General features: G+C 40.4%; 1 long non-coding RNA gene across 2 annotated transcripts in view; it reads right to left on the bottom strand.

The window, feature by feature from the left end:
• LOC124076320 (uncharacterized) overlaps nucleotides 1-25,260 on the bottom strand; it is a 153,863-nt gene that overhangs the window by 107,305 nt on the left and 21,298 nt on the right. Inside the window, exon 2 of one of the 2 annotated variants that reach the window (XR_009224692.1) lies at nucleotides 3,826-3,958. The exons of the other annotated variant lie outside the window; for it this stretch is intronic. This is a non-coding gene — a long non-coding RNA (uncharacterized LOC124076320). The remainder of the gene's footprint in view (nucleotides 1-3,825; nucleotides 3,959-25,260) is intronic. 2 annotated transcript variants of the gene reach the window in all.

The following is a 25,260-nucleotide window of genomic DNA, read 5'->3' as shown; positions in this document are numbered from 1 at the left end:
CCAATGAACTATCTCCCCTACCTGCCTTTATTGTGTATTAGCATGCACATATCACATAGAACATTCAGCCTTTGGTTTGGGGGGATTGGCTTATTTCACTTAGCATGTTAGTCTCCAGATCCATCCATTTACTGGCAAATTTCATAGTTTCATTCTTCTTTATGCCTGAGTGATATTCCATTGTGTATGTGTGTGTATATCACATTTTCTTTATCCACTCATCTGTTGAAGGATACCTAGGCTGGTTCCAGAGTTTAGCTATTGTGAATTGAGCTGCTGTAAACATTGATGTGGTTGGGTCACTGTAGTATGCTGATTTTTTTGGTGCTGGGGATTGAACCCAGGGCCTTGTGCATATGAGGCAAGCACTCTATCAACTAAGCCATATCCCCAGCCCCTAGTATGCTGATTTTAAGTCCTTTATATACCACATTTTCTTTATCCACTTATCTGCTGATGGACACCTAGGCTGATAACATACATTGGTTATCTGAAGTTGTGGTGAAGTTGTTATTTGGTGTTTAGTTTTCTGAGGATCTGCCATAGTGATTTCTGTAGTGGCTATCCCAATTTACATTCCCTCTTACAGTGTAGAAGAGGCCTTTCCCCCGCATCTTCCCCAGTCTTCACTGTTATTTGCCTTCTTGATGATCACCATTCTGAATGCAGTCAACTCCACCTTCAGTCCAGGCATCAGAGAATCTTGGCCTGTGCAGAGGTGATGGTGCCAGAGAGTTCTAAGCCCAGCAGGCAAAGCCCATCCTGGCATGGCTGCTGGGTATATGTGTGTACCTGGGAAGACCTTAGTAAAGGGTGGAAAATGGCACTTTCCAGGACTCTAAAATGCACCCCACCCTACTCTACTCCCTCTATGGTCAGAGGTAGATCTCAGTGGCCTTTGGCTCACAGAAATCTCACTGTATATATTATGTCTTGCCTCAAAGGCATTCCCCTGTGACAATATTTGCTGCTATCTCCAGAGAGTTCTCCCTCCTGCAGAACAAATATTTATTGAGGGAGGAAAAACATGGAACCTGGGAAGGGAAAAAATGCAAACCATTCACCCCCAATATCTGTGATATGTGTTAAGTTCTTAAGAGTTCTCCAAATATTTTTAATTCACACTTTGTATCAGATGCCATTCATTTACTCAGAAAATATTTATTGAGCACCTACTACAATCCAGGAATCCTAGAAATCAACAACACACAGATGATGGTGCTTACATTGTATCAGGAATTCTCTAGCAAAGTCCTGGTACACACAAAACCTACATAAAGATTTTTCCAACATCTTCAGGGAGGAAAAAAAAAACTTCCAATAAGGACTTCCTTCAAACTGCAAGTTGTTTTAGAGTTCATTCATTCAATTCACACATTCACTAAATGCTAAGGCACTGATCTAGGCAGTGAAGAAACATAAGTAAACAAGAAAAACAAAGTCTCTACCCTCTAGGGGACTGTGTTGTAAAAGAGACAAGATCATTTCAGCTATTGGTAAGTGGTATGTATAAAATAAAGAGGGATTTATGATAAAAGTCAAAAACTAGGATGATGAGGGAGGGCCACTCTGTGGTAGTAACAAAGTAAGACCTGCATGACCCGTGGAAATATCTACATGAAGAGCTTCTGCCAGAATGAATAAGCTTGAGATATTCTAGGAACAGAGAAAAGCAATATGATAAAGGAAGGCAGTGGTAATAAATGAATTTAGAGAGAAGGAGGAGGCCAGATAATGCTATATGTGGGAGGCTAGGCTAAGGAGTATGAGTTTTATTCCATATATGGTAGAATGCCACTGGAAAATATTGAATAGCGGAGAAGCACACCTGTAATCCCAGCAGCTCTGAGGCAGGAGGATGGGAGAGTTCAAAGCCAGCCTCAGCAACTGAGCAAGGTCCTAAGCAACTTCACAAGACCCTGTCTCTAAATAAAATATATAAAAAGGGCTGGAGCTATGGCTCAGAATTTAAGCATCCCTGGGTTCAATCCTGGTACCAAATATACACACACACACACACACACACACACACACACACATATATATATATAGATAGATAGATAGATACATACATACATACATACAACTAGTGTGTGTGTATATATATATATATATATATATACACACACACATACATAGAACTAGTGAAGGATTGTGGGTTCCCAGGCAATGTGGGAAAGTAAGACAGTTCCCCTCTGATGACTACACACATATTGAGGTGGCTGTTAAACCACGTGCTTTTAAGCCAGACAGAGCTAGGTTCAAATCCCAACTGTACTGCTTACTGTGTGAGTCTGGACATAGCACTTAAGACCTGTGGGGCTCACGCTTTGCACCTGATGTAACAGGGCTATTTTGAAAACTAAATGATATTAATACAAAGAATGTTTTCTACAGCACCTAGCAACCTTGGTAGAACTAAATAAAAAGTCATTGGTTGTTTAATAGTTTATTGAATGAATGGAGAGACTGAGTATCTGTTACGGACAAAATTCTTTTGTGGTCATAAATTAGGGATTGTGACGTATGACTAAGAACCTTCAGTTAAAAACTAAGATTTCTAAGGTGTAAGTACAACATGAGATATCTTAGTATCCCACACCAGGTCAGATGTGGGAGAAGAACATACACCAATGAATGCCTCTGATTCTCCTTGTGATTTGCATTGTGTCCCCACTTGATAAGGGATTTGGCAGAAATCTCTAGTACCCACTAAGTAGCCCCATTTATTCACGTGATCAATGCTAATGAGCAAACTCAATCAAGTTGTTATTGAAGATTACATTGATGATAGAACAATTTGTAGGGACAGTTTGTTACAATTGGATCAAAGAATTATAGATTTTCAAGTGTTAGAAAGGGCCTCAGAGAACCGGGTGTGGTGGAATACACCTGAAATTCCAGCAGCTCTGGAGGCTACGGGGAAGGGTCATGAGTTCAAAGGCAGCCTCAGCAACAGCGAGGTGTTAAGCAACTCAGTGAGACCCTATCTCTAAAAAAAAACAGGGCTGGGGATGTGGCTCAGTGGTTGAGTGCCCCTGAGTTCAATTCCCAGTAATTGCCCCCCCCACCACACACAAAGAAAGAAAAAGCCTCAGAGTGTATATACTTCATCAAACCTCCAACCAGCATAGGAATCACCCTAACAGCATCGTAGAGCAGTATTTATGGATTTCTAACTGAAATTCCAAGACTTTCGTGAGTTGTTCTGAAATGACCTTAAGCCAGTGTCTCAAGACAAGAAGCAAGATGTCCAGCCAGGAGGCTTTCATGGGTGAAAGAAGAAAGGGCCTCAACTCAGAATCTGAGTGAAAATACAAAAGTCAGGATTGATGTAAACTTTGGTGATATGTGGGATAAGGAAGAGAAATGACGTTGGCACAATTCCTATATCTCTGCTTGGGTGATAAGATGGCTGATGACACTTTTCCTGAAGATGGAGAGTAAAGGAGAAGCCTATTTTGAGAAACAATGGTGAATCTTTTCCCCAGCGACTTCTGGGTATGAGGTGACTACATAAGGATCTGAGGTGGACTCAGAGCCAGTTACACATGCCTGCACTCACACTCACATATTAATAAACACTCATACACATTCATCAACACCCTGACACACATATACACACACACAACATCATACTCATACTTCTTACACACACTGACGAACACACTTTCAGGCACACGAACTCTCACATTTGATTACACATCTTCACCACATTCATTCACACACATTCCCGTGCTTACATACTCACAAATGCTCTTCCATGTTCTCCAACATTAGAACTCACATACATACATGTACACATTCCTACACATACATACTCACATGATCATATGAACTTGCACTCACAAATAACCTCATGCTGATTTGGCCTCACATTCACGAAGACATACTCGCAGATACGCAAGACACCATTTGTCACTGTTGCCATCTGCTGTTCTAGCATCGAGGATATTTGCTGCAAAAAAAAAAATACAAAAGCAGCTTTGAGTTCATATTCTACTGGGTAGAACTATATGTTATAATAATCCAAGTACCATAAAGAAATAAAGTGAAGGGATAACATTTCAAGTACAGTTAATATGGGAATTTTTCAGGATATTTGAGCAGAGATGCAAAGTGGAGATATATATATGGGGGGAGTCCCAGGAGATTAAACCCAAGGGCACTTAACCACTAAGCCACATCCCCAGCCCTTTTTGCATATTTTATTTAGAGACAGGGTCTCGGTAAATTGGTGAAGTCCTCCTACCTCAGCCTCTCAGACCACTGGGATTATAGGCATGTACCATCACACTCGGCTCATATTTATATTTTAAAAAGTAAATATGTAGTATGGAAACCAGAATTAGTTGGTAAGGTTGGAAGCAATTTTCTGAAATATTAGTGACTTGGATTAAGCCAGTGCCAATTGGAGTTGCCAAGATTATTTTGAAGATATAAGGAATATAACTTTCTGTAAGGTTGAAAATGAGGCATAAGGGGAAGAGAATTTAAATATGATGCTAAATGTGCTGGTCAGAGGAATTTGAAGGATGGAGTTGCCATTTCCTAGAATACAGAACATCGACCATAGCTCATTCATCATTGGAAGAATGGAGATACAAGGGAAACCAAAGGTTCAATTTGGGATTTAAGGTTAAGGTCCTATTGGTCATTCAAGTAGAAAAGAAAATTAGAAAATAATACTATCTGAAGCTTAAGACAAACAGCATTCATTGAGTATTCATAATTCATTCAACCAATAATTATTGGGCACTTCCAAGCAGAAATTTATAAGATCAAGTCTCAAAGATGTATCTCATAGAGCTTAATTCTGGCAATGGAAGACGACAGAACATATACAAAGATGTATGCTGTATGATATAAAGGTGGTGATAATGTTTATGAAAGAAAAACAAAATTGAGCTAGGTGCATTGGTGCATGACTGTAATTCCAGTGACTCAAGAGGCTGAAGCAGAAAGATCACAAGTTCAAGACTAGCCTCAGCAACTTAGCAAGACCCTGTCTCGAAATGAAAATAAAAAGGGGCTAGAGATGTAACTCAGTGGCAGAGCACCCCTGGGTTCAAACTCAGTACCAAGAAAAAAAAAAGAAAATTGAAACATGTGCATGATATCATTATAAGGATTTAAATCAGATAATTAATAAAGACTGGCATTATTCTCAACTTTCAAATGGAGGAAGTAAATTCCCATGCAGTAAGTAGTAAGTTAGGCTCAATGAATAAATTAACTAATAAATAAACATTTAAAGAACCTGAAAGTACAGGAATACTAAGGCTTCACTGCAGAAGTACTGATATTGATCATTTTATTTTGTCACCATGCTCCCATTTCAACCTACCCATCTGTCTTGAGCCTAAAATGTAGCCATTCCACAGCAAATAGGCAACAAAATATCATGAATACTTGAAGTCTTAAAAATACAATAGAAGTGCAACAAATGATTAACAATCAGGGAAATGCAAATCAAAACTACACTGAGATTTCATCCCATTCCAGTTAGAATAGCAATCTTAAGAATAAAAGTAGTAATAAATGTTGGTGAGGATTCAGGGAAAAGGAAACACTTATACGCTGTTGGTAGGATTAGTACAACCATTAAGTAAATCAGTATGGACATTCCTGAAAAGACTAGGAGTAGAACCTGCCATGATCCAGCTACCCCACTCCTTGGTATTTACCCAAAGGAACTGAAATCAGCATACTACAGCAACACATGCAAACCAATGCTTATAGCAGCACAAGTCACAAGAGTCAAGTTATAGAACTGGCCTAGGTATCCATCAACAGATGAAAGGATTTTTAAAAATGTGGTATATATACATACTATGGCCTTTTACTTAGCAATGGATAGAACTGGAGAGCACCATGCCAAGTAAAATAAGTCAAAGATTGTGTGATTTCTCTCATATGTGGAAGCTAGAGAGAACAAAGGAATAAAAAAAAGAGAGAGATCTCATGAAAACAGAAGACTATTGGGTAGAAGAAAGGGACCAGGGGAGGAAGGAGGGGAAGTATAGGGGAATGAAATTGACCAAATTATCTTATGTGCATGTATAAATACATTACAACAAACCCTCCCCCCCCATTATAGATAATTATAATTCACTAATAAAATAATAAATGCAACAAATGAAACCATGAATGGAAAAAAATTTAATAGCCTTTGAATGACTTCTGGTTTCCAAAGTGTTTCACTTGTATAGAAACTTCCCTGAATTATATAGGTCACAATTTAAAATACATGTGTGTTCACTGTTTCATTGATCTTTATATCACCAGCCTATGCAAATGGCCAGCTAAGTCTGGCCTCTTCCAATATGGAAGACTTACATTAAATACTGCTTCATCTACCCAGCATTTTGTGTTAGTCAGTTGTGCATCATTATGACCGAAATAAATGACATGAACAGCTTAGACAAGCAAAAGTTTATTCTGGCTCACAGTTTCAGAGGCCTCAGTCCATAGAAGGCCTACTCCATTGCTCTGGACTTGAGGTGAGACAGAGCATTATCATGGAAGGACATGGTGGAGAGCTACTCTGCTCTCAGTGGCCAGGAAGCAAAGAGAGCACAAAGGGAAGGACCACAAGGAAGACTGACCCTCCCAGGACATGCCCCCAGTAAGCCACCTCCTCCAACTATGTCCCTCTAGCTATGTCCCACCTGCCTACAGTTACCACCCAGTTAGTCTATTCAAACTAGGATGGACTGATTAGGTTCCCGCTCCCATAATCTAACCATTCCACCTCTGAATATCCCCTCATTAACCCAAGAGCTTTTTGCGAACATCTCGTATCTAAACCATAATACACATCTACTTTTGGTGGGCTCCTCTGCCGTTTCTATGGGAGCTGCCATCTCCCTTAGAAACTCCTGCTGGGATCAATGCACTGGGTGGTCCCTCAAGGGACTTAAACTGCAGTATTCTGTGGCAAAAATGGGGAAGACACTGTCCAACCTTCAGATCCATAAGGAAAGTCCCATAGCAATGCTGCTTGGGAACTGATATAGGATCTTTGGTAAAATATCTATTCACTAAATGGAGTCGACTCCCAGAACTCTTTCCCTTAGACCCAGACTTAAATATGTTGGCAGGAATGGAGATCCTTTCCCTTGAAATCATGTTTCCAACTGAAAGAATCCACACTAGATTAACATTACTGGTCTTTGTTTAAAGGCACATCTTCACTAAGCTCCACACTTGCTACTTCTCCCTTGGGGACAGGCCTTACAAAGAGGAAGCATGTAGCCTTATTTTATGCAAACCACAAGCTTCAAGGTGCAAGTCCACATTGGAAGGATCTTTTCAGCTGCCTATAACTAGGTAAGTCTAGCTAATTTTGAGGTAGAGGTTCATTTATTTTACATACCTAAAAAACTTTCTGGAAACCCAGATTTTTTTTAGAATAAGAAATACTATTGTCGCCAGACGTGGTAGCACAATAGTATAATCCCAACAACTCGGGAGGCTGTAACAGGATTGTGAGTTCAAAGCCAGCCTCAGCAACTTAGCAGGGCCCTAAGCAACTCAGCAAGACCCTGTCTTTAATAAAATATTTAAAAAGGGGGCAGCTGGGGATGTGGCTCAGTGGTTAAGTGCCCCTGGGTTCAATCCCCAGTACAAAAAAAGGAAAAAGCTATTGTTGATCTCCATCCATCTGACCTTGGTAATTCCAAATTCTGGTGGAAAATAAGGGAGCCATATTTATTGAGCCCACTGAACTCCATAAGCTCTATGGGGAATAGGCTGAGAGAGTTTTCAGTGACAGATTGGCCCTAAAACCATTACAATCTTATTGTCACTGTAATCATTCACTAGGCTAATAAGGTTAGTGGTCTAGATCCCTTCCTTGGAGGATTTAAAGTATAAGGACATTGCAGTTCTGTTTTGAGCTCTTCATTTCTTCCCTCTTCCTTTCTTTCCATAAGATTTTTACTGAATGCATGTTCCCTTCTAAGCCTTTCCTGAGTTCTGGTGATGCGATATTGAAGGACACAGACATAGTACTGATTTTTAGTGCAACACACCTTAGTGATATGACCATCCAAGTGCTTGAATGTCTGATCTAAACAAATGCGAGGAGCACTTTGGGTCTCTGTTAGTTTGTGGGGTCCAGCCGAGGTTCTTTGTGAAAATGGCACTTGAGCTGAGATCTGAAGACTGAGTCTGAGTTAACTAGACAGAGGGAAGGACTAGGAGCAAGAGTGTGCTCTAGCCAAGGATGAATGAATGAGCAAAGGCCTTCTGGTGGTAGGGAGGTAGTATCACTAGGTGCCAAAGTTTGTACTCACCTGTCACTGGAACCTCTCAACAGTTATTTCTGAAAAGTTCCTAGGACTTCCATTTTTCAGATGAACAAATAGAAGCACAGTTACTAGCTACATGACCCTGGGGAAGGAGTCAGGTTAGAATTTAAAGCCAGTTCTCCATCACAGGTTATTGCTGACCACTCCTCCCCACAAGCACATTTAACAATGCCTGGAGGTATTTTTAGTTGTCACAACTAGAGGGGGTGCACTACTGACATCTAGTGGGTTGAGGCCAGAGATGCTGCTAAACATTCCACAGTGCACAGGACAGCCGTCCATAAAAAACAATTACCTGGCCAAAAATGTCAATAGTTCCAAGGTTGAGAAACCCTGGGCTATAGCCCAAGCTCCTAATCCTTGCACAGCTCTGCCTCGCTCCTTGGAGGCTTCTCAGTCCTTCATGCAAATGGACTTGTGGCCCATCAGGTCCAATTAGCCTTATATACCCAGGAGTGGACACGGATTAGACTTAAGCAGGGACCTCTGCAATTTGGCAATTATCTCAATGATCTTTACCAGCTTTGTATCATCACTTCATCTCACACATGTAGACACAGAGGTTAAATTACATGCCTCGGGTCTCAGAACCCCAAGTGACAGAGCAATCGAGTCCAGCTTTTGAAAATTGAATCTGATGTCATTTCCCCTTCCTTTGGTGGCCCTTCACGAGAGAAACGCTGCTAACTCTCCATCTCCTCCAGACTAGCTGGCAAACGCTAGAGATGCAGGTCTCGATCGGGGCTGCAGGGGTGCTCTGAAGAGTTTGTCAAGTTGAGTGCCTACATTATGTTTTTTAGAAGCTTGAAAATCAGCCCAGTGTTATTCAGCTTGAATTCTCCTCTTGCGAGGCTTAAAGCATACCAGACACACAATCTGCTGTTTGTGTAGAAAATGTGTCAGGAGAGAAAAGGATAGCACCCACATGCGAGCATCTGCTCGAAAAATCCATTTCACCATTAACCATACAATTGAGTGAGAAAAACATCTGTGCCTGCTATTGCAGATGTAATCATAAAACCCAAATGTAGCAATGAAACAACACTAGAAGGAGGGCAGAGGACGAGAAACCGAAGAAACACATAGCTGTAGCTTTAATGACAAAAAGGGGTGGATCTGTGGCTCAGCTCCTGCATGCAATACTTTTGCCTTCACCTTTCAAACATGACACCGTCTGCAGGGAACAAACAGCAAGGTCATAAGCAGGCAAATTATGCACAGGGCATAGCATCTCAAGCTCAAACCAGCACAGCAGCAACAAGGAAGCAATAAACAAGGCAGTGAAATCCCAGAGACTGCAAATCAACAGCACAAATATAAATATATCTCACAATATATGCTGGCAGCATTTGAATGTTAAGGCACTGGAACTAGAGTATAGAAACTGTCAAAGCTGAAGGGCCCTCAGAGATCAACTAGTTCAATCCCCAGTTTTACTCATGAGGAAACAAAGTTCCAGAGAGGGATGTGACCATCCAAGTTCACACAGTTACTAAGTAGTAGATGATTCTGGAAAGTTCTTGAGAGACACATCTTTTTTTCAGACTGGCAAGAGGAGGAACTTTCACCAAACTTTTCAAATATCATCTGGAAACAAACATCAGCTTGAAAACCTGTTATAGCAGTATCAATTGATGCCTTGATTGTGGTAGCCAAGTGCCTGTGTTGATGACCCATCTTTTGACTGAGGTGCCATACAATTTGGCCACTCAGGGTGGAATAGAAACAGCCACTAGATCTCAGTAAGGTGACACTGCAAATCTACTTTGAAAACAAATATTGAATATAAATGCAGCTCTGCCTCTGCTGGGCTTCAAGTTCTCAAATACCAAACACTTCAACTTGAAGGTGAGAAGAAAAGGAAACTAACCAGGCTCAAAGCCCCCCAGTCCCCCACGCCCTGGCTGATCAGTTTGTATGGTTCAGTGAAGGAGTCTGCACCCAGGGAATTGGGAAGGCTGGCATTGGCTTCTGGTCCCATGCAGAACTAGCTGAATGACCTGAGGACGCACAAAAGCCACTGGCCTTGACCCTCTATAGCCTTTTCACCATGGGAGAATGAGATAAGGAAAATTTTGAAAATGGAAATGTATCAGTAAGTGAGAAACTGATGTGACTCCATTTTGAGAAAAACAGCTTCTACCTCAAGGCCTGTCCAGAGGGACTGGGCGTGACCCTTGTCCTTGCTCCTAGGCACATAGCCACCCTGCTGAGTTGTTTGTCTATAAATAACAGGAGAGTCAGGTGTCCCTGACTCAGTTTTATGCTAGGTAAGGACCTGTAGCAACCCCCTAGCAACCACCAATCAGCATGAAACAGGGAAAATGCCCGGGATGCTAGATGACCCCCCAGTAGTCTCCGTGAGTGAGAACATGTTAGGAAACCATGTAGTTTAGTACGTACACACCTCACAGATTAACATCAGTTCAAACGAATCCCCCTCTTGTACTAACCAATCACCCCTACCCAACTTGTTCCCGCCAGTGAGTGTGCTAATCAATTTGGAAAGCAGTATGGAGATTTCTTGGAAAGCTGGGAATGGAGCCACCATTTGACCCAGCTATTCCCCTTCTCGGTCTATTCCCTAAAGACCTAAAAAGAGCATGCTACAGGGACACTGCTACATCGATGTTCATAGCAGCACAATTCACAATAGCTAGACTGTGGAACCAACCTAGATGCCCTTCAATGGATGAATGGATAAAAAAAATGTGGCATTTATACACAATGGAGTATTACTCTGCATTAAAAAATGACAAAATCATAGAATTTACAGGGAAATGGATGGCATTAGAGCAGATTATGCTAAGTGAAGCTAGCCAATCCCTAAAAAACAAATGCCAAATATCTTCTTTGATATAAGGAGAGTAACTAAGAACAGACTAGGGTCGAAGAGCATGAGAAGAAGATTAACATTAAACAGGGATGAGAGGTGGGAGGGAAAGGGAGAGAGAAGGGAAAATGCATGGAAATGGAAGGAGACCCTCAGAGTTATACAAAAGTACATACAAGAGGAAGTGAGGGGAAGGGGAAAAATAATATAAGGGGGACAAACGAATGTCAGTAGAGGGAGCAGAGAGAGAAGAGGGGAGGGGAGGGGAGGGGAGGGGAGGGGAGGGGAGGCGAGGGGAGGGGGGATAGTAGAGGATAGGAAAGGCAGCAGAATACAACAGACACTAGTATGGCAATATGTAAATCAATGGATGTGTAACTGATGTGATTCTGCAATCTGTATATGGGGTAAAAATGGGAGCTCATAACCCACTTGAATCAAATTGTGAAATATGATATATCAAGAACTATGTAATGTTTTGAACAGCCAACAATAAAAAATTAAAAAAAAAAAAAAGCAAAAAAAAAATAAAATAAAATAATAGTTGAAAAAAAAAAAAGAGTTGTTGTTTGATTTTCTCATGGTACGGAATGATTTGCTGTGTGATGTGATGTTGTGTCAGAAACGGTTGTGAGTCCAGGCTCGAGCTTGCAATAAAGACTCTTGTGTGATTGCATCGGATTCGGCTCCTGGAGGTCTATGGGGGTCACACGAATCTGGCATTTCAAAAGGATGCTGGAAAGAAATAGGGCTGCCCTCTCTTCCTGCCCATGTCCTCCATTACTAGCATGACTGGTATTAGGGAGCTCAGACAACGCCCCTCTTAACTTCATCCCAGATGGCATCACTCATTTCTTCTTTTGTGAAATCTTGGTTCAAATATTTTTCCTCAATTTTGTTGATTGTTCTGTTTTCTTATTAATGAAGTATAAAAGTTATTTATCCTTAACAGTTTTTTTTAAGTTTTGACAACAAATTTTCATTTTTCAAACTTCTGTTTTATCATGGTTCTCTCTGCAAAACTTTTGTGTACCCCAAAGTTTCAGAGATTTTCTTCTATTCTTTCTTCCAAATGTTTCAGAGTACCATGTACCTTCATTATCCATTTGGGGCTGACCACTGTATATGGCTCAAGGTAAAAGATCATGTTCACTATTTTCCTATATGGCGATCCAGGTGATCCAGCATACAGATTGTTGAAAAAAACAAAAAAACATACTTTTCCCCCACTAAATTGGTTTGCCACCTTTGATGAGTTGATCACAAATGTGTGACATCTCTGGCTTGTGAGGAGACCTAACCTTCAAAGATAGGGCACTGAAGAACGCAACTTGACTTTCACATCTGCACTAACTCTAATTCAACAGGGCTTAGCTCCTGAGGCCTGGCTCTCTAGGAAGTCACAGTTCTTCCCAGGGATGAAGAAGGGTGTAAAGGACAGGAGGTTACTTAAGATAGTCATTATAGGCACACACTTTATTGGGACAATCTTCCTCTCTATTTCATATGCATCGTGTCATTGATCCTTCAAAACAACCTGTGAAATAGCAATTAATTTGATCCCCATAGTTCAAAGTGAAACATCACAAACTAAGGTCACATAGAGCTGGAGGAGCTGGGTTCTGAAATGGGACTGCATGATGCCAGACAGACACTTTGAAATGCCATGTCTAATGCTCCTGAAGCCCCTTTACTCTTTTTAAGGGGGAAAATATATATATATATATATATATATATATATATATATATATAATTTTTAACTGTAGTTGGTCATAATACCCTTATTTTATTTATTCATTTTTATGTGGTGCTGAGGATAGAACCCAGGGCCTTGCATGTGCTAAATGAGCACTCTACCGCTGAGCCACAACCCCAGCCCCACCCCCCCTCACTTTACTCTTAACTTCCCAGTGCTTTGTGATGGTCCTCACCCCAAACAATCTTCTACTGGCCCTTCCCTCCCAGCTGCTAGATAATAACAAAAATGTTAAAGTTTGTTGAGCACCAAAGATCTTAGGCTCTTCACATATCTTCACTAATTCAATCCTTGCAACAGCGCTAAATGAGTGAGTACTATCCTCATCCACTTACCTGATGTGGAAACTCAGGTTCAGAGATTTTAAGTAACTTGCTATAGGTCACATGCCTATTAAATGGCAGAGCCAGGATCTAAAGCCAGGTTTTTCTGCCCATGACCCCCTGCTCTTAGCATGCCACAATATGCCACCTTCTAGACTTTGAAGTAGCTTGTCCCTGCATGATTGTATAGGGTGAGGTAAGGATATCAGTCAGTCACTAATGTGCTGTCACACCCTACATATTAAATATAAAAAGCACTTTGCCTTGCCCTGTCAGCACACAATGGCTCCTATGTTTTCCCCATTGTTCTCTTTACCCATTCCTATGTTTTATTACTCAAAACCTCAGGGGAGGGTGGGGAGAGCATTCCAGAAGCTCCTATAGCAGACTTAGCATTACCATGGAACTGCCCATCTTCAGAAGATCAAAGCCTTCCATATTGCAAAGTGACAGCATTTACTGAATTCTGCTTTCAACTTCGAGAACAGCATGTGAAAAATGATTCATTTTAAGTTCAAACAGCCTAACCTAACAACAAAGACAGTATTCAGGATTATCCTAATAATCCTTCAATCTTCAATGTTTCTGGTCTTCATTATGCCTTCACCAGTGCTCTTTCATTTGGTTTTCACCACAGTGCAACAAGGAGATTTACTGTCCCCATTTAACTGATGAAGAAACTGAAAATCATATGGAATTAAGCAACTTGCCCAGGTTCCCAGAGCTGATATGCAGTGGAGCTAAGACTGAGCCTAAGGTCCTCTGCTATTAATTTTCAAATCAAAACCCACTAATCGTGGTTTTCTGAACATTATGTCTCAAGATACTCAGCTGGAAACTAGAGCAATATCAAGGTCTCTAAATACTTTCTTCGATAATTTTTCTCCCAAATTGTTAAGCATGCCATCATTCCTATCTGGACCACTAGGATAGAGATTACTGTGCCTGTGACCTTTTGAGAGATGTCACTTTAGCAGGCTTTTCAAACAGATTAGATCAAAGGAAAAAGATTCCTAAAGTGAAGAAAGGAACATGTTACCTTGAAGAATAATCAATTATGCGAATGGTTTCACTGCCTGTTATACCACGGATTATGCTTTCATTTTTCATATTAATGTTCTTTATGTTTTTCAATTAGTCACAGCAAATTACCTGTCCTTTGTCTTGGCAAGGGCAGCTCAGTGGGCCTCGGTGGAATATTTTCCAAGTTTTGTCTGGTGAATTCTTTCTTGAATTCTCCTTGAGGCATTAACATATAATTTTTTTTTGAATGAACAAATGTGTTCCATTTGACACCATCTCATTCAAGTAAGAAATTACCTATTGAATAAGGAGTTTGAGGAATTTGCCTTTCTGTGTGTGTGGCAATGGTGCATTGCAAAAGAGAATTTTAACTTAAATGTAAAAAAGAAGTGAACATTAAAGAAAATTAAAATTCATTCAATACTTCTTAGTCATCCTAACACAGACAGCTTGTGTCAAGGAGTGTACAAAAGAGCAGACACTCCAAAATCCCTTTGAACGTCTGTTTCACCCTGCCCAGTCCTTGGTGAAGTGCCTTCTCTCTCTCTGCACTCAGTTCCCTGCCTCCATATTTCTCATCCCACAAAACCTAATCAGCTCCATTTTTTTTTTATAGCCTGTGTTTTAGTCAGCTTTTTCACTGCTGTGACCAAAAGACCTGACAAGAACCAAATTAGAGGAGGAAAAGTTTATTTGGGGCTCACAGTTTCAAAGGTCTCAGTCCACAAATGGTCAACTCCATTGCTCTGGGCCCGAGATGAGGCAGAACATCATGTTGGAAGGTACGGAGGAGAAAAGCAGCTTAGAATGTGACAGTCAGGAAGCAGAGAGAGTAAGCTTGGCTCGCCAGGAACAAAATATATACCCCAAAGGCTCAGTCCCAATGACCCACCTCCTCCAGTCATACCCTACTTGTCTACAGTTACCACCCAGTTGATCCTGATCAGGGGATTAAAGCACTGATAAGGTTAGGCTCTAATAACCCAATCATTTCGCCTCTAAACCTTCTTGCATTGTCGCACATGTAAGCTTTTGGGGGACACCTCATATATAAACCATAATAGTCTACTAACTAGGCAGTCCCTGACCCACTTACCTAGTCTTTGAGAACTTCTAGGACAGGAACACTATCTTCATCAAGACTGAATCACTAGTTCTTAGCCACTTCAATGCATGGAGGTAAGTGATAGGTGAATGAAGCCACCTGCCTCTAGAAACACTAATGCAGCCTTGTTGCCTATAGTCTTATCCTCTGAATTAGGCTTTGCCCAAGCTATAACTTAAGCATTATGTTTCTTTCCTATAATCCTCTCTGGGTAAATTTTTCTGCCCTAAAAGATCCTACAATCTACTCAAGCTCTGCCCAATGTTTCCTTTCTGATGGTAGCCTCCTTTCAGAGTACTTAGACAGGGGTTGCCACTTTCCTTTTTCTTTGATGTATGGCATGATCTTTAAAATGAGCAAGTCCCTTCAAACACTACTACAATGGCATCACAGTTCCCACAAGCTGGTAAGGTCTTTTGAAAGCTATCTAAATATAAGGGAAAAGCCTCTTCTTCCTCAAACATCTTGGCTTTATTTTATTTTTTGTTTGTTTTGGCCTACCTACAATTATATTTCTGCTATTCGCCAGAGCTAATTTAAATTTCTTTAAACTACAGCTTCTTTCCTAGTGTCATTTTATGACTTTAGGGAGGTGGAGAGAGAATCTCTATGGACTCTCTGGGTTTCTGTAAAGAACTACAAGTTATTATTAAACCAATATCTCTACTGTTGTAATTTCTCCTTGCAATTAATAATTATTGCAGTCACGGGGGTGAAGTGCTGAACTATTATTAGTTCAGAGTTTAGGTTAATTAAGTCCAACAAATGACATAAAACAGATTTGAAAACACCTCTAATTTTTATGCATTGTGCAAAGAAATGAATACAAATAATATTATTTGTGTCATTGTCTACTTGAGATACAGCTAAGGTACAAAAGATCTAGAAAAATCACCTATAAAGTCTCTCTTCACAGAGAAGGTTTTATGTGATACTACTAATGGAGAATTTAGAAGCCATCATATAAATAGTAGAGATGAAGAGCTATATGAAGCTTGAGAGATCTCGTTTTCTTAGCTTTGGTAAAATGTATGATCCACCACAGATCAGTAGTTACTATCCTTTCTTGAGAGCTCTATAAGAAACAGATAAGTCACGTAACCCTTTGATACCCATTTTGGCAATTTATCACAACAAGCAAAAAAAGTTCCTTCCTATGACTAAACAGAACTTCTCCTTCTTTGATGTAGGAACAATTCCACGTGTTGTGATATTTTGCTGCAAAGATAACAAATAACCCTTGTTCCCTTTTCAGAAAAATTTCCATGGCCTTAAAACATTAAATAAGATGGCTCCAATCGTCAGACTTAAAAAAAAAATCTAATTCATAGCATTCTCATGATCTCATAACCCCTTGGCCATGCCTGTGGATCCATTCTTCTTAATTTTTCTTTCTTTAGTTTCAGGAACAATATAGGAACAGGCCAAAACCTACTTTCTCTCTTCTCTGTGTTCAGAACCATTGAAAACTAATACAAGTTGGATCTTCCACCCAGTAATTGTGTCATATCCATAACTGTCCATAGGTTATTGCCTGGTAAAATTAAAAAAAAAAAAAAACAGGCATACATAGAATCCTAAAGAGAGAGATTCTGTATGCATACGTGTGTGTCACTAAAGGTAAGAATTTAGTAGACATGCAAATTGTTACATGAACTCTGAAGCAGACAATTAAAAACAAAATGACAGGAAATTAAGGACAGATAATTTAAAGATGTCGATTTGATGGCAAAACCAACCTGTCTTCAAGTTCCCAAAGAAAAGCAGACAACTATCAGAGTTCCCATCAGACAGGAAATTCAACAGAATAAAGTAAATATAGTAACTACAGTTCATATTTTGGTGTTGAGTAAGTCTCTTAACCTCTATTATCTTATACTAAACACCTTTGGAGTGTGGCATCCCAGTTTACAATTCTCCTTCCATTGAGCATGGCCCCAATAAACAGAGGTAATCATGTTTAAAACTATGGGATCCTGATCCCTTGGCATGTTTTTTGATGCAGGGGTGGGGCAGCATCCAAATAAAGAGAAAAAGATTCTTTCTCTAATGAATTGAAAAACTGTAAGAGAAAGGTACAGTGTACTGTATGTGGTACAGGGTGAAGTTCTTATTTCATTCTGCTTTAAGTATCTAAAGTGAGTTCTTCATATATCTCTTGCCACATATAAATTTCCTTGAGGGCAGACTCTTTGTCATAGTTCCCTCTAGAGGATAACAGAGAAAGCCTTTGAAGCTGAGATAAATGCTCATTTTCCTGATTATGCTGATGATCTCATAGGTATAGTTTTCATAGTGAAAAAACATAGACTCTGGCACTTTGAACAATTACAAAGTATGGTTCATTGGTTGAAACTCAATAAACTTGTAAAAACTGTAACAGAAGCCCAAGGAAGCAGCAACTCATTGTGACTGGGGTGAATATGGGAGAGATCTGTTTCAGATAAGTTTTGCATTTTTTCCTTTGTGGTGCTGGGGGTTGAAATTCCAGCCAGAATTGATTAGATAATCTTGTTGGTACCCAGGACCTGGCACAGGCTAGGCACTTGCACTGAGCTCCATCCCTAGACCCACCCACCTTTTTTAAAAACTAGCATATCAGTACTAACACTGAGTCAATTTTTCAAGCCCTTAAAGAACACACTTGCTTGCTTAGTTATTTTTGTGGTGCTGGGGATTGAACCCAGGGGTGCTTTACCATTGAGCTACATCCGCAGTCTTTTTTTTTTTTTTTCTTTCTGTCATTTTTGGCACCAGGGATTAAACCTAGGGGCACTTAATCACTGAGCTACATCTCAGCCTTTTTATTTTGAGACATGGTCTCACTAAGTTGCTTAGGACCTCAATAAATTGCTGAGGCTGGCCTTGAACTTGTGATCCTCCTGCCTTAGACTCCCAAGTCATCAGGATTACAGGGTTGTCTCAGATAAGAATGTTGCAGTTAACTGTGTGTTTTTTTCTTTTTAATCATTCTGTCTTCTTTTAAGAGAAAGTGTTCTTTGTACAGTCCCCTGCTAATCAAAGCATTACTGGACTATTTGTTGAGGGAGGGATAGCACTGATTGTAAGCATAAGCAGAACATGGGACCCAACGATGACTAGCATCATTGGGTAATTTAGCTAGACCAATCATACTCTTTCCAGCCAGAATTTGATTAGATAATAAGAAAATCTTGTTGGTAGCTGACTTAGTCTGTTTGGACTGCTAGAACAAAAACACCTCAACTGGAGTGGCATATGAACAACAGAAATTTATTGTTCACAATTCTGAAGGCTGGGAAGTCTGAGATCAAGGTGCTGGCAGATTTGCTGTCTGGCTGACAGGAGACAGACGTGAGTGACGGGAACATGAGGTTAAGGAAATAAATCAATAAACAGAGCCCACTGTGCTAACCCCCACATTCTTTCATTTTTAAAACCAATTTAAAGGAAAGGATAAGATTACATAAAGAACCAATCAAATACAAATTAATGAGCAAAAGGGAGTCTAATAGAGTAGAGGAAGAAGAAGTGGGGGGAGGATAGAAGAAAAAAGGGGTGATCATCAACAAATTGATTTTCATGCGTGACTGAACTATTATGAACACAACTATATGTATAATCATAAAGATCTAATTAAAAAGAAAAATAAAATAAACCAATATCAGGTTTATACTGATACCCCCCCCCAAAAAAAAGGGCAATTTACCTGCAGCCCTACCTTAAGTAGATAGGTTATATTCCTCAGCAAACTATGTGTTATCTGCAGGAGAAATGCAGGCCCCTGAATACTGGTAAGAACATGAATTAGCACACAGTGCATCAGGGGGTGGGAGGCCTGGGAGAGTGGAGTTTTGGGGACGCTTGTACAGGCCAGATTCCAGAACTCGGGGAGATAATGATAAAATCTAACCATAAAATCTGTAAAAACAGATTCCAATTAGAACTGATCAGAAGGGGCCAAAATAACCTGGAGTGGTCATGGCAGTGGGGACTTAAAAGTCTGATATCCTACTGTCAAGCAGTGAACCTGGGCGGGACTCTCTAGAAACTTCCCTGGGAAACCCCCCGCCAAATAAAACTGGAAGGCAAGAGAGATGCCATCACTTTCCTCTCAGAGATGACCCACTCTCCCTTGAGTGTCCCCTTTTCCCTTTCCCATCCCTTATAATAAACTCATGTTTGTTACTCTGAGCAACATGTTTCAAATATTTCTGACTTGATCACAAGAATCAGGGTTTGAAGGGGACCTTCGTGCTGCCTCAGTTTCGCAGAAGCCACCTGCCCTGTAACATGAAGGCCCACTGTTCATAGATGACAACTTCTCCCTGTGCTCTCATGTGGTAGAGGGAGGAAACAAGCTCCTTCAGGTTATTTTTTTTATAAGGATTCTAGTCCCATTCATAAGGGTTATGTCTTCCTGACTTAAACACCTCCTGAAGACCCACCTCTTAATAGCATCGCTTTTCAGGTTAGAGTTACACATGTGAATGGGGACACACAAAAATTCAAAGCATGACAGTAGCAGAAGAAAATATTGGGATGTGCAGAGAGAAAAGCCAAGATGCCATGAGAGATAGCCCTGCATCAACAACGACACCCTGGTGGCCAAGAGGAACAGAACACCAGAGCCTAGTTACTGTGGCACAATTATCATGATATAAGGTAACTCGAGTGAGATTGTCACTTTCTAATTAAAAGAACTGAATTATCCCAACTTGACATTACATTGTCAAAATGCCCACCTGGGTGCTGATGAGCCCTGATTAGATCTCTCTCCCCTGTCAGTCCCACTTCTTGCCAAATGTGAACATTACTTCAGCAGTAGCAAACTTACTGGGAACTTGCAGCATTAAAGAAATCTGCCCCAAGTGATGTCATACATTATTACTTCCAGGTAAGTTGTTTTAGGTCATTTTCTGAGTAGATGTTCCAAATTTACCTGTGTGGATATGAACCAGTTTTGTTCTTTTTTTTTTTTTTTCTTTAAAGTGATCTCTCTAAAAAAAAAAAAAAAATTGTGGTGGATTATTCTCCATTTGCCCATCTGTACCCATTCTCTGCCTTTGTCTACCATGTTTTAAGCTCAGGTAGACTGGCTCATTGCACAGCTCATCCAGACCCTGGTTCTCTGGCTTCCATTTAGAGTCAGCCTACACGAAGCTCTGACAAAATACTGGAGGAATGACAGGGGTGCTGTTGGGCAGTGGCTGTAATTCCTTATCAAAGCCCACAGAGGCCAGGGCCTCTATTCCACAGCTCTCGCTCTGTTCCAGGGATGGTTCCTCCCATTGGCCCTTTAAACCTAGTGTTGATAATGACTTTCAAGGTGTTCAACACTGCTGATGTTATTCTTTATTGATTACCTTGCCTTCTAATAATCTTTTACTAAGCTCTCCTCAAATATTCCTTTCAAATGTGCCATCTCTTTTTAGTAGTATCCTAACACAGGAGTCTGATCCATTTTAACTGTGTCAGTATTGGACACCTATTAAACTTCCCTTTTCCTTAAAATTTCTAAGGGACAGAGAGCCAATGGGCAGCTGCTATTCTAGACATAAAGGATTTGATTTGCCTTTCTTATCTTTCACCCCAGTACCTGGCAAAGCTAGTACTCATCAAAAGTGTACTGAAATAATTTTTAACGAATAAATTAATTAGAGTTTAATGTAACCTGTGAAATTATTAGTTGGAAAAACATTTTCTGATATTTTATAGGAAATAGTCTAATTTGTGAAAAACCACAACAGTGTGTAACCTCAACAAGTGCAAACTAAAACGGCAAAGATATAACATTCTACACCGATTAAATTAACAAATTTAAATGACAACACCAAATGCCAATAATGTGAAGAAGCTGCACACTCATATACTGCTAGTAACTGCACAAAGAGGCAGAACCCATTTAAAAAGCAATATAGCAAAATGTATCAAGAGTTATAAAAATGGGGCTGGGGATGTGGCTCAAGCGGTAGCGCGCTCGCCTGGCATGCTTGCGGCCCGGGTTCGATTCTCAGCACCACATACAAGCAAAGATGTTGTGTCCGCCGAAAACTAAAAAATAAATATTAAAAAATTTCTCTCTCTCTCTCTCTCTCTTTAAAAAAAAAAGAGTTATAAAAATGGCCCAATAATCCCACTCTTGGGGATTTATTCTACGTAAATAAATGAGAAGCAAAAAAACATATGCAAAAAGATGTCCAGTGAAGCATCATCTAGAACACCAGCAACATAGCAAGAACCAAATATGCCCAACACTGAGGCTGGGGCTGTAGCTCAGTGGTAGGGTGCTTGCCTAGCATATGTGAGGCACTGGGTTCAATTCTCAGGACCACATAAGAATAAATAAATAAATAAATAAAGCTGGAGGTCAGGTCAAGAACCTTCCGGTGAGTCAAGATGGCAGAACTCTCTGCACGTCATCAAACCCACTTCCCATCAACGTGGTAACAAAAGAAGAAGGGGTTTCACATATTTAAAGAAATGTTAAAGGGAAAATAAGCTATTTTGTATTAAATGTGCCTCCCCCTCATGAAATTTATATGTTGATAGGCCTAACCCCTCTTATCTCAGAAGGTGACCATATTAAGAGATAGGGTCTTTCAAGAGGTAAATAAGGCAAAATGAGGTCTTAAGGGTTGGCCCTAACCCAATCTGACTGGTATCCTTTTTTTGTATTATATTTTTATTTGTTTTAATTAGTTACACATGACAGTACAATGACCTTGGCATATCATACATTTGAATCAGATGGGATATGATTTCTCATTTTTCTGAGTGTTGGTATCCTTAATAAGAAAATTTAGACACAGAGCTACCTGACAAGTGCATACCCAGAGAAAAGATTATGTGAAGAGAGGGAGAAGAAAGCCATTTGCAAGCAAAGGAGACAAGCTTTGGGAGAAACCAAACCTGCCAACACATCAATTTCAGATCTATAGCCTCCAGAACTGTGAGAAAATAAATCTTTTGTTATTTAAACTGCCTAATCTTGGTTATTTTGTTAAGGTGGCCCTGGCAAAGTAATACAGACATTCACTTCAGATGGCAGGTATACTATAAATATTAAGAGAAAATTAATAATTTTGAGTGCACATACACCAACATACTGACAAAGATAAAAAGGAATACATACATACATATAAAACACACATGCACATGCACACACACACACTAAATAGCTATGGTGGAGGGATATGTTTGATTCTTTTTTTTTTAAATTGTAGATGGACACGATACACTTATTTTGTTTGTTTATTTACTTTTATGTGATGCTGAGGATTGAACCCATGCTAGGCAAGTGCTCTACCACTGAGCTACAACCCCAGCCCCTGATTGATTGACTTATGAAATGCTGTGACAGCTATACTATACAGTAAGAGAAGCTACTGTGACACAAAGTTTTGTTGAAACACTGGTTCTATTAGGTCTTGACTACTACTAGAGTATTTCTTTAAATCAGAGGGAAAAAAAATGTGTGTCAAAGGTGTTATTAAGTAAGCATCTTTGAGTAAAAGATTTGGTGGCAGCAGACTATGAACCTATGAATAAATGTGTCCTCAATTCTGAAAAAAAAAAAAAAAAAAAAAAAACAACACTTAAGTTCTCTATCCCCCTCTCTTTCACACAAGTTTAATAGCTCTGTGTGCTATACCTGACATCTCTGTTGTCATTACTGATGCAGTAAATGGTCAGTATTGATCTACTGAATGACTAAAACATGGTAAATTAACTTGATGTTTTGTGCTTAATAATATTTCCTCCTAAAAAATGAATCTCTTGTGGCTGGAAACAGGTGAAAATTCAAACAGGTGAAACCACAGCTCCACAGCTGGACCTCTATCGCTGCTTAGCAACCGTTCATTCATCCAGGGAGAATCCTGCCTGGCTCCCAGCTTCCTCAGACCTCAGATCCCAACACCTGGGGGCAACCTGGGAGCCACTGTTTTCTCCACCTACAGATTTAGCCATAGTCAACCAAATCTGACCCCAAGCAAGGTAATGTAAACAGCATTGAGACATCTTCACAAGGTTCCTCATTGTGACTACACCCCTAACCTGCTGTCACAGCCATCCTTCATAATTGGCTCTTCAGTTTTCTTTGTGCTAAGAGCTATATATTAATAATGTCTCAAGTGCTCCAGGCCTCTCAGAGGCCCTTGTCCTGTTCTATCTGTTGGCATAATTGCAGCCATCTTCCTTTCCCCTCACCCACACTTTATGAATACTGCTCTTATTCCCAAAAAATAGAAACTAGCCTGTGATAAAACCTACCAGCCTGAAGACAAGCAGGTCTCTCCCTGCTCTCTCATTGAGAGATAGGAGACAACTTACTGGCCCCTGAGATGGGGACATACTGGTTTCCCTGTTCTCTCCTTGAGAAGCTAAAGGGACATGACGGTTTTCCTATTCCCCCTCTGAGAGATAGAAAACTGCCTGTCTCTGTTCCCAAGAAACAAACTTGCCTTCCACAAAATCAGGGGATGCTTGCTAAGTCAGTCAAGATTAAACCAGCCCCTAGTGCGCAGCCATGATTCTAGCCTATAAAAGGTAACATTCAAGGGGGAGTTGCTGCTGCTCTCCCTCTCTCTGCGCAGATGTGTAGAGCAGCCTTGTCAGGCTCCGGACAATAAGGCCGCTTCCTATCCCAGGTGAGTGTTTGATTAGTTCTGAACCACTTTTCTTTCACTATCCAATACACAGAAACAGAGTCTAGTCTCCAAACTTCAATGTAGAATCTGTGATGCTGCTACCTGCAGCGACAGCATTCTATCTGGTCTCCCTGGTTGGAAAGGCTCCCAGCGCCACCCCTATTACCACCACCAAATCCATCTGAGGAACACCTACATCTGAAAACAAAATTCTGAGCTCCACAAATGTAGCTGCATCAACACAAAACCCTCTTCTCTGGGGATTAGGTCCAGGAATCTGCATTCTCGAAGCTTCCCAGAAGCTGAAAAAACACTTACGTTCAAGAATGGTTCTTCTTGGCAGCTGGAGAGACATTCCTCAAATCAAATCTGACCATCTCGCTTCTCTGCTTTCAAACTTCCCATTTCTCATTACTCTTAGATTTAAGTCCAAATTGCTTAAGGCAGCTCGCTAGGTCTTGTAGGACCTGGCTCCTGTCTGCTTGACTACCTTCATCTCTTTCTGTTTCCTGTTATGCCAGTAATACTCAATTGAGGGAAATTTACTGGACCCACCTGGTTACTATCTAGTCTTTATTCGGGGGGGGCGGGGGAGTACTGGACATTGAACCCAGAGGTGCTGGACCACTGAGCCACATCCCCAGCCCTTTTAAAATTTTGAGAAAGGGTTTCACTAAGTTGCTTAGGGACTCCCTAAGTTGCTGAGGCTGACCTTGAACTTGTAATCTTCCTGTCTGAGCCTCCTGAGGCACTAGGATTACAGGCATGCCCCCCTATAAAGCCTTTCTCACCCCACATTCCCACCAAGACACACAGCACAGAGTTCCCAGAGTGAAATGCTATGTCTCTATTCTTATTCTGTGCCTACTTTTGTTATTGCATTTACCGCAGAAATCTCTTATTTATTTATACATCTCCTCTATCCACCTCCTATAGCACCCCTCCCTCCACTAGGTGCTGGGAGAGAAGGACCCTTGATAATAATGATTTTATAGTATTTACCATAATAATTCCTCTTCATCTCTATAATCACAGCGCCTCGTACATGACAGGTGCTCTATAAATGTTGTCCAGAATTCAATCACATTCCTTAAAATGCTCACATTCTATCCAAACTCTTCTGAGCACTGATCTATGAATAATCCTTGCCTGTCTCACCTCATGGTTTGCATGCATGCTGCTTCATCTCCATGAAGTTCATTTCCTCTACATGGAAAATCAGATTTGTTCTCCAAGCCCCTTTTGGAAAACTGGTCTCTTGCACAATTTGTCTCT

This window comes from Marmota monax, unplaced genomic scaffold (genome assembly GCF_021218885.2).
Source record: "Marmota monax isolate L192 unplaced genomic scaffold, Marmota_monax_Labrador192_F-V1.1 WCK01_AAM20220418_F8-fsc00123, whole genome shotgun sequence".
Classification (NCBI taxonomy): domain Eukaryota; kingdom Metazoa; phylum Chordata; class Mammalia; order Rodentia; family Sciuridae; genus Marmota; species Marmota monax.
This window is presented reverse-complemented; position numbering and strand designations above follow the sequence as displayed.